Here is a 10587-nt window from a genome sequence, read left to right on the forward strand (position 1 = left end):
AAGGGCTTGGCCTAGAACGACTGGATTTTGAATCTTGACTCTTTCTCCTGTTGGGGGAACTTCTGAAAGTTTTTTTTTTAACTTCCCTGAGGCAGAGCTCATCTTTGAAATGAGGAGCATGGCACTTGCTTCACAGAGCTATTGTGGGGATTAAGTCAATTGATACTTGGTGAGTGCCTGATCCAGCGCTTGACCCACAGTAGCTACTCAAAAAACATGCAGTTTCAGCCAGGTGCAGTGACTCATGCTTATAAATCTCAGCACTTTGGAAAGTTGAGGCAGGCTGATCGTTTGAGCTCAGGAGTTCGAGACCAGCCTGGGCAACATGGTGAGACTCTGTCTCTACTAAAAATACAAAAATTAGCTGGGGATATTGGCACACACCTGTAATACCAGCTACTCAGGAGGCTGAGATGGGAGAATCACCTGAGCTCAGGAAGTTGAGGCTGCAGTGAGCTGTCATAGTGCCACTGCAAGCCAGCCTGGACTTTGGAAGTGAGACCCTGTCTTAAAAAAAAAGGAGTTTCTTACTCCTTTCCTTCTGGAAGCTAGGGCACTTACTAACAATGAAAATCATAAGAATTTCATTGGTTTGCATTGCTTTATTCCTGAGTGATCTGGAAATAATTGCCCATGATGTGCTTAGAGCCCTCTGAATCTGGTGCTCCCCCCACCCTACCTCTACCCTGTGCTCAGTCCACCGCTGCCTCAGGATTTTTCTAAGGCCTCATTGTATAATCTCTCTGCTCTCAAACACAATGATCCCTATTGTCTGCAGGAGGAAGAGGGGCTTTTATTTAACCATTTCCTATTTTGGGGCATGTAGGTTGTTGCCAGTTTTGAAATTTTCCAAATAGGAAAACATTGCATTGAGCATCTCTGAGCGTCCCCCTGAAGTTGCTGAGATTGGAGTTGCTATTCTGGCTTTCCAGTCTTCCTTTCTTCCTCCTTAACTCCGTTACAACCAACGAAAGCATCACCGTGGGTATCAGGGTGTCTCGGAAACAGGCAGGACTTAGAGCTGCCTCCTGTGAAGGCTGCAGACTGGCCACTGGGGCTGAGTGCAGCCTGCTGCCTATCACGGCCTGATGCCCCAGAGTGCATCATTAATAAACTTCCCTGATCTGTTTATTTGAAGCAGAACTCAGGGGAAACACAAAGCCAAATCAGAGCCTGCAGGCGAGCTGCGTTAGGTGTCAAGACGTCGCTTCATTTGTCACAGCTCTGGGCTGGCCCGGTAAACAAGGGTGCCACGTGGGAAGGCTTCCTTTCCCCTTCGGGTCATCGATTTTAACAGAGTGAAAACCTCATCTGGAGGACGCTTTATGTAAATTCTTCTCCTCTTGGGATTTGGGCCGCTGCTTGACTCATCTTTGTGAAAAACTTTGATCTAAGTGGCTAAAATTATTTCCAAACCAATGATCAAAATCAAAGTATTTGCCTGGAGGATTTGCTGTCAGATAGCTCTGTACCTTGCACATGAGTTTTCTTGACTATTCCAAATAATTCAGGAAGCTCTTTATTCATTGTCATTTATTTTTCATTAAGACCAACTTTTGTTTTTCTTTCTTTTTAAACTGGAGTTGCTTTAAATAATAATTTAAAAAAAGAATTATTTTGAGTGGGCATATTAAAAGAGTACAACTATTTTGGAAAACTGATATTTAAAAATATTCTCTGTGACCAGTCAATTCCACTCCTAAGAATTTACCCAAGAATATTGAACATAAAGGTCTGCAAAGAGACTGGTGTAAGAAAATTTATATTTCTACTCATAATAGCCTCAAATTGGAAATAACACAAATGTTTATCAATAGGGAAATAGGTAAATTCAACATAATTGTACAATGGAATACTACCTAGCAATGAAAGGAACAAACTAATGAACCATGTAACAACAGGATAGATTTTAAATTCATTATGATGAGTGAAAGAAACTAGATGTTAAGGAGTACAGGTTGAAACATTCTATTTATATGGAGTTTGGGAACAGGCAAGTAATCCATAGTTATATTAAATAGTTAGAAAAGTAGAGATTGGCAGGGTGTGGTGGCTCACACCTATAATCCCAGCCCTTTGGGAGGCCGAGGTGGGTGAACCACAAGGTCAGGAGTTCAAGACCAGCCTGGCCAACATGGTGAAACCCTATCTCTACTAAAAATACAAAAAAATTAGCAGAGTGTGGTGGTGCTTGCCTGTAATACCAGCTACTCAGCAGGCTGAGGCTGGAGAATCACTTGAACCTGGGAACCTGGGAGGTGGAGATTGCAGTGAGCTGACATCATGCCATTGCATTCCAGCCTAGGTGATAAGAACAAGACTCTGTCGCAAAAAAAAAAAAAAAAAGGAAAAGAAAAGTGGTGATCCCTGGGAAGAGCTCTCGGCTGGTTGTGGACACGAAGGAATTTCTTGTAAATGTTTCACATCTTAACGTAGGTGGTAGTTATATGGGTATATACTCTATAGGCAAAAATTCCTTGAGTTGCACAATGAAGTTGTACACTTTATGTATGTTGCACTTGCACACACACACACAGACACACACCCCTCTCTAACTAAAATGCAGTATTGTATGCTTTGTTTTGTGCGTAAGAGGGTCCTAGCTCTAAAGCTGTTGGTCTTGGAAAAGGGTCCCTCCATTAATTGTCTGTTTTTATATAACAAACTACTCCAAAAATTAGCAGCTTAAGATAACAAACATTGTCTCACAGTTTGTGTGGGTCAGGAATTTGGGGGCAACTCAAAACGATCTCTCATGAGTTTGCAGTCAAGATGTCAGCCAGGATTGCGGTCATCTGAAGGCTTGACTGGGGTTGGATGATTCTGTTCAAGATAGTTCATCTACATGGCTGTGATCTCTCACTCACATGAAGGCCTCAGTTCCCTGTCTGTTTGTGCGGGGCCTCAGTTACATGTCATAGCAACCCCTCTGCGGGGCTGCTTGATCGTTTTTACAGCAGAGCAGCTGACTTGCCCCAGAGCAAGTCCTGATCTCAAAGCTCACCTTCACGTCCTCCGTATTCCATTCTTTAGAAGCCAGTCACTGTGTAGAGTCTACATTCAAGGAAAGAAAAATTAGGCCCACCTTCAAAAGGTCACTTGAAATAAAAAAAGATCAGGTGATATCATAGCTCAAACCACAGCATCTAAAACGTCACTGTGTATACTAAACATTAGCTTGTAAGGTACTAGTCTTTCCTCTTTAGCATGTTAAATAAATTCCATGCCATTTTGTTTGATGTGGCCCTGAACTAACTGATCAGCAAAAGATGGTTCTAGTGTGACATCCATTTTGAGCCAAGACTGAAAGTCATTGAAACAATCTGAGAAATGTTTTACCTCTCAAATTCTATCAGCTTCACCAATGGGCTCTCCTGGACCTCAAAAGCTAAGAAAAATTTTCCACTAGTCAAGGCCTACCTAGGACATACCTGGTCCTCCATATCTGAAGGGATCCTTTTTGCAACACAGTTCCCTGGTCTAGGCGTGAGATGAGCAGGTAACCGAGAGATAAGCATGCAGCTATTGTGGTGAGCTGGCAGGGAAAGGTCATGTTTGTGTTCCAAGCACTTCATTAGGAGCTCACTTTACATTTGTCTTTTCAGAAGCTGGCCTTCCTTGCTTTGCTTTGGAGGATGATTAACCATCGTTTAAAAAAATCAGTCTGGCTAGTGTTATATACCTTAGAGCAATCCATCCAGAGGTGCTCGTGTGATATGTAATTCTATCAGAAACCAACATGTGACATCCAGGTGTCTGCCCTAAGTAGCTTCTGATTTGGTGATCACAGTAGAAACATGTGCCTGTTTCTCTTGAATCTTAGTGTGCACAGCTTATGGTCTGAATCAGTCATCACGCAGGCATGTTGTGCCTTTGGAGGTTGACTGCTTAACCCTTTAAGGTGCCTCTAAGGATTCTCCAAAGCAAATTTTATGTACACTAGTTAATGTATCTGTAGAATCAAAGTATCCTAAATGTACCACAAGCTTGAAAAACATTTATCTAGTTTTTTTGTATGATAATAAGAGAAAATGTTTTATTGAAATAGATTCAATTCTTACATATATATTAGGGTTTTTTTTTTTTTTAAAGGGCAGGCTAACTTCTGTAACTAACAATCCCCAACTTTCAGTGACTTAGCACAGTAAGAGTTATTACTGTTCACACAATGCCAGTGTAGACGTTGGGACATTCTCTTAAACAGCCCTCCTCCACATGGTGACTCAGGGATTTAAGCCCTTCCATTTTGCAACATTGACATCTTCAGTACATGACTTATAGGGAAGAAAGGGAAGAGAGTATGGGGAACGTAGGCCAGATCCTTGACTGTCTTTGCCCAGAGTTGACAAACCATCATTTCTGCTTACATTCTGATGGCCAGGACTTATCACATGGCCCCACTTATATGCAAAAAGGGCTGGGGAATGTAGTCAAGAAGCAAGCTGTTTACCAGCAACATTTCTATACCATGGAAGAAGAGTCCCAATTTGGGGGGACAAATAGTCTCCTAAACCATACGTGTGTTTCCAGATGAGGAAACTGAGGCTGAAAAAGTTTACATAGCTTTCTCAAGTCATATAACTGGCATGTAGCTGATCTGAGATTTGACCCCTGGTCTCTCTGATTCCTAAGTCTGTGTTATTCCTACTACATTTTAAAAATGAGATATCTATACAGGCCTTGATCGACTTATGACCTATGCAACTTACGACTATTCGACTTTACTACCACAATCGCTAGCCACGACTGCTCCGCGTCTGGCAGCGCAAATGTTGCCCAGCTGGGCGTACGACAGTGCGGACCAGCTTCCGGCAGCACTACCATCTCTGCGTGCATATAGCCTACTCAACTTACGACCAAATCGTGTTACGACCAGTCTGTCGGAACCAATTGTGGTCGTAAGTCGAGCACTAGCTCTATTTCAAACTTTACTTGGGCTTGGAAGTTCAACCACATTGAACTTTTCAGATTCTGAAAATCTTACCAGACTCTGGCCTTGACAGAAGGAAGGCAACAAGAGTCTATGGTGGCTGGGCACGGTGGCACACGCCTGTAATCCCAGCACTTTGGAAGGCTGAGGCAGGTGGATCATGAGGTCAAGAGATTGAGACCATCTTGTCCAAGATGGTAAAACCCTCTCTCTACTAAAAATACAAAAATTAGCTGGGCATGGTGGCACACTCCTGTAGTTCCAGCTTCTTGGGAGGCTGAGGCAGGAGAACCATTTGAACCTGGGAGGCAGAGATTGCAGTGAGCCAAGATTATACCACTCCACTCCAGCCTGGGCGACAGAGTGAGACTCCATCTCAAAAAAAAAAAAAAAAAAAAGTCTATGACAACCAACTTCAGATTTGCTTTACAGCCCAAAGAAGTCCTCCAGGTTGTTTTCCAAACCTTCTTTGTCCCTGACAAGTCACTTTGGATTGATGGCTTTGCTGGATAGTCACTGTTTTTTAATTTTGTTCCTGGATGGGGACTTGCGGATAACCTCAGCTCTGAGTTGTAGATCCCAGAAGGAGTCCCATGCTCGGCCACCTCTCTCCTCAGCCCAATTTCCTGGTCTCTAGCCCTCAGCCAGCCCACCTCCCAGCAAAGTTCTGGGATTACAGGCATGAGCCACCATGCCTTGCCACCATGCCTTGCCACCATGCCAGAGAGGTGGTGTGGCTGGGACCAGGGAATTAGATTTGTAAAGTGGCTTCCTACTAACTACTGATTAAAGTCTCTATTACAAGAAAATAATTTCTATTCCCAGACATATTTTAAAGTAAGAAATGTTGATTTTTGCTAAAATGTTTGTTTCATTAAAATATTTGAATTTTACAAGCATTATCATTTTTAGTTTTGCTTATTCCAGTCTTTTATTTTACTTGTATATGTACAACATAGTTGCTAATCATAATGTATGTATCATTGCATTATTCTTGTTCATTTAACACATCACAAACACTTTCCATGTTAAATTGTTTCATAGTACTTAAGAAAAAGAGCACGACATGTATAATCAAGGCAACAATCTCTCACTTTAGCAAAAAGATTAACAGCAAAGCATTTATAGGTGTAGATTGAAGTGTAGTATGTGATTTTGCTAACTTTTCTTCCCCATGCAGATATTTCTCAGGGAGAAGTCATTCACAGAATTTCATATAGACATCACCATATACACCTACCCTGTGGCATCGGTGGATGCCTGGGACTACAGGCATGTGCCACTATGCCTGGCTAATTTTTATTTTTATTTTTGGTAGAAATGGAGTCTTTCCATGTTGTCCAGGCTGGTCTCAAACTCCTGGGCGCATGTAATCCTCCTGCCTGAATCTCCCAAAGTGCTGGAATTACAGGAATAAGCCACTGCACCAGGCCCTCCACTTTTGTCTGTTTCATAATTTGGGCTTTCCTGTAAAATATCTTCCAAGAGATTTAGCAGGAATCTATTGGGGCCTACTCTGGGCTTTCACAATCCCTGTGTCTATTAATAGATGACTCCCAAGGTCCCTTCTGCCACTAACATTCACGTAGTTAAAAATGTAGTCCTGCAATAGTTTGGCCTTTCAGAGCAGCGGTGTAAAAGTGTGGTGTCCTAAGGTCTGACTGCCATCTCTACCTTGCTAATGATTATTAAAGGAACCCAAATCTCAAACCCTGTAACAAACGTAGAATTATTTTTTTCTCCCACTTATTGGTACAGATTTATTGATCTGGTTTCAAATAAAATAATATAGATGCTAATCATGGAAACAATCCCTTTCCACTCTTCCAGTTTTCTTAATGCAGCTTAATACAGTTTTTCATCATAATATTTTTAAAATTTAAAAAATGTTTACTATCGTTCCTCAATGTAAAGATCATTCATGCATATCAGAAGGTCAGAACATTTTTTAAAAAGTAAAATGTGAATAATCTCATTGACTCAGAGGTGATGATGATGTTGATGTTCACATTTATTGAAGGTGCCAGGCTGTGTTGTAAATATATGTCTTATTTAATTACACTACATGTAGCCCATTGCTGCATGATGAGCAGGCTGTGAAATTGAATACCCACAAATGGAATTTAGCATTACTAGACAAGATCCCACACTAGGAGGAAAGGAAAGGTTAAATTCAGCTGAGTTTTCCTGGGAGCTGGTTGCTGAGGTGGTTGTAAGGAAGACTCTGGCCTGAAAAGCTCAAGTCCACAGGTTGAATGGAGGCCCTTTCTTCATTCCTGCCTTTTCTTCTGCTCCCCAAGCCTGTGAAACATCCTCAGGTCTTTGGCTTTGTCCCCTAGGTATGAGTCTCTCCACCTGTAACAGAGAATTGTCCCTGTCCTCTGAAACTCAGCTCTGGTATGAAGACAAGATAGCTCGGGGAAAGAAATGCTGGGCTTTGAGTCAGAACACAGCATACAAGGAAGGAATTAATTGAGAATTCTTCCCAAACTGTAAGATCACTGCTCAGCCATGTTATCAGAAGAACCTTCGGGAAAACTGTGTCAGTGTCCTTATGAACTGTGGGATGGTTTGCTAATTCCCTGTAAGGAAATAACAGCAGATTTGAATTTCTTGTCTTTTGACTGGTTGTTTATTTGTGTATCTACTTTCACATGTATGTACTGTCATGGGATCCTTAGGGTGTCACTTTGCCAGCTGGAAACTTCTGTAGCTAGCAGTGCCTCTGCTTGGGTTTTGCCCATGCCTGCTGGGCTCCTTCTGTCCACTCAGCCTGACAGGCTGCACTTGGCTCCTCCTTCCATCCTGGATCCCACACCTGCAAGGGTGTATGAGCGAGTGAGTGTGGGGTCCAGCCCCAGCGCACAGCTAGGTGTGCTGGCTGTGGTGGGGCAGGCAGCAGACGCCGGTGCAGATGAGGCTGCAGCTGGATCAGACTTACTGCAAGCAGTTTCTGCTGTGGGCATCAGCATGTGTACAAGGGGAATGCAATAGCACCAGAAAGCTCGGGGACTCCAGGAACCACAGAGCCCCAAGGAGGGAGTTATCCCATGTCACAGCCATGGCTCGGGGATCCCTGAGGTCTGGGTCCCAGAAGGGCTGTGACTCTTCTCTCCTTCTCATCACCCACAATGTGGCAAGTGGGGGACATGTTTCAGGCCTGCTTGTATTACAGGTCTGTCAGTCCCACCATTCAATGGGTCCTGAGTTCTTGTCCCATGTCCAGGAAGAATGAGGTGCATCGACAACTGGAGAGTAAGCAAGATGGAGAGGGGCTTCACTGAGTGACAGAACAGCTCCAAGGAGACCGAAAGTGAGTAGCTCCTTTCCACAGGCAGGTGGTCCTGATGAGTGGATGAGCTCTTAGTGGAGAGGAGACCCATAGTGGGCAGCCCTTTTTCACAGGTAGGTCAGCCTGACAAGTATGCAGGTGTGGCTGAATCCACGGTTTTTATGGGCTCAGAAGGGAGGAACTGCGTGCTGATTGGTCCTGCTTGTATTACGCGTTACAAATTACAGTTTCTGCCCACAGCAGAAACTGCTTGCAGTAAGTCTGATCCAGCTGCAGCCTCATCTGCACTGGCGTCTGCTGCCTGTCCTACCACAGCCAGCACAACTAGCTGTGCGCTGGGGCTGGACCCCACACTCACTCGCTCATACGCCCTTGCAGGTGTGGGATCCGGGGTGGCCATGGGCACACCTGGAAAAAAGCACCATAAGTTCTCACTCTGGGTCACGGACTCCACTCGGAACTGGCAGATTCACCCCCAGGCTTCAGGCTGTCCCAGTTTGAAGGTGGGGCTTCACTGGGGACCCACTCCTTCCCTCCTAAGAACCTGTCTGCCTCCTGCCACCATCAGGATGCTGTCCATGGCGCCCCGGTTGTTCACACCAAAGGGCGCCTGCAGGACTGCACCGAGCCTCCCTCAGCCCTCCTGGCCTCCCTTCCTGAGCTCGCTGGTGCTCAAAGTTTCAGAGTGGCCAAGACAGGGGTGGATGTCTGGCATGCCAGTGCTGCCCGAAGCGTGTACCCACCTAGCCGGGCCCTGACAGCACCGAGGCTCGCCTTCAACTTTGCCCTGAAATTGGAGCGGGCTCCGGGAGTGCGGAGAGGCCAGGGAGCGGGAGCAGGCACCGGGCCTGCGGGGGCAGGGGGATTCCCATGCCCCTGAGAGTGTAGGGGTACCTAGGTCTGGAGCTGCGTCCATGTGGCTGCAGCTGGAGTGAGGGATTCTTGCCCAGCCGACTCCATATGGGGCTGGAGTCCCGCCTATCCCCGCCCTCTGTGGCGCACATAGCCCCAGCTCCACCTCCCCCACTGCAGCTGGCGTCCCCACAGCGGCTGCTCCGAGTGAGCCACTGCCACCATCAGTACCCTGAGCTTTGGAAAGATAATGGCTGACAGTGGTACCAACTTCTCAAAAGAGACTCTTCACTCTTGTTATTGTTTATGAATTTGTGCGTGTGCATTTGCGTGTGTGGCTATTTTGGTGAAAGACATTGGGTGATATGAATTCAGGGTGGAACATAAGTCAGAACTGAGTTTCACAATTTCCCAGGGTTATGCAACAAGAGGGAGACTGGCTCAGAGTCTTTGAAATATTGTAGACAACTCAAATATTGTGTGCATTTTACTCAGAAAACGTTACAATATTTAAACACTGTATTTAAATCGTTATTTAATTGTATTGTAACTTAGTCCAGCCCACGCGCAGTGGCTCATGCCTGTAATCCCAGCACTTTGGGGGACCGAAGCTGGTGAATCACGAGGTCTGGAGATTGAGACCATCCTGGCCAACATGGGAAATCGTATCTCTACCAAAAATACAAAAATTAGCTGAGTGTGGTGGCACGTGCCTGTAGTCCCAGCTACTCCAGAGGCTGAGCATGGAGAATTGCTTGATCCCGGGAGGCAGAGGTTGCAGTGAGTGGAGATCACGCCACCGCACTCCAGCCTGGTGACAGAGCAAGACTCCGTCTGAAAAGAACAAAAACAAAACAAAAAAACTTAGTCCAAAATTGCTTTTGGACTGAAGAGCAGATAGCAGATTCAGCTCCCCTTTATGTTTATGCATAAGGATGGTTTGTCTGTGCGGAGTGGGGGAATGGCACATCAACTATTACTTATAACCCTACTTATAACTTTATAACCTTATTGCTGGAAAATTTCACTCCTGCTTGCTCATCACTTAAAAAAAATACATCCCATTTATACATTTAGAACTACCATGACAAAAATAGACCCCCTCCCCTAAAAAGAACCCCTGTATTTATAATAATATTTAAGGGAGATAAATTACCCAACACTGGCTCTGAAGAATAATCCAGGGAGGTGGTGTGATTAAAAGACTTTGGCCTTGTGAAAGGAGCATATCTTTGGACCAGATTAATTTCCTTTTGGCATTTATGCTGAACAGGCGTCGATCTCTGTAGATTCTAATTTACAATGTCAACATTTAAAATAGACGACCTACTAATAAAGACACCAAGAGCAAACATGCCTCTAAGCTGGTGTACGTCAAATAACCCTTCATTTGTTTGTTTATTATTTTGACATTAAATGCGAATAAATAGAAAAAGGGGACCAATATTAGGAACACATTTAAACTATGTTTAATAATAATTGTATGAGCAGCTCACATCATTAGCTTTTTTAT

Source organism: Sapajus apella, unplaced genomic scaffold (genome assembly GCF_009761245.1).
Source record: "Sapajus apella isolate SASKATOON/1434 unplaced genomic scaffold, GSC_monkey_1.0 scaffold44, whole genome shotgun sequence".
Classification (NCBI taxonomy): domain Eukaryota; kingdom Metazoa; phylum Chordata; class Mammalia; order Primates; family Cebidae; genus Sapajus; species Sapajus apella.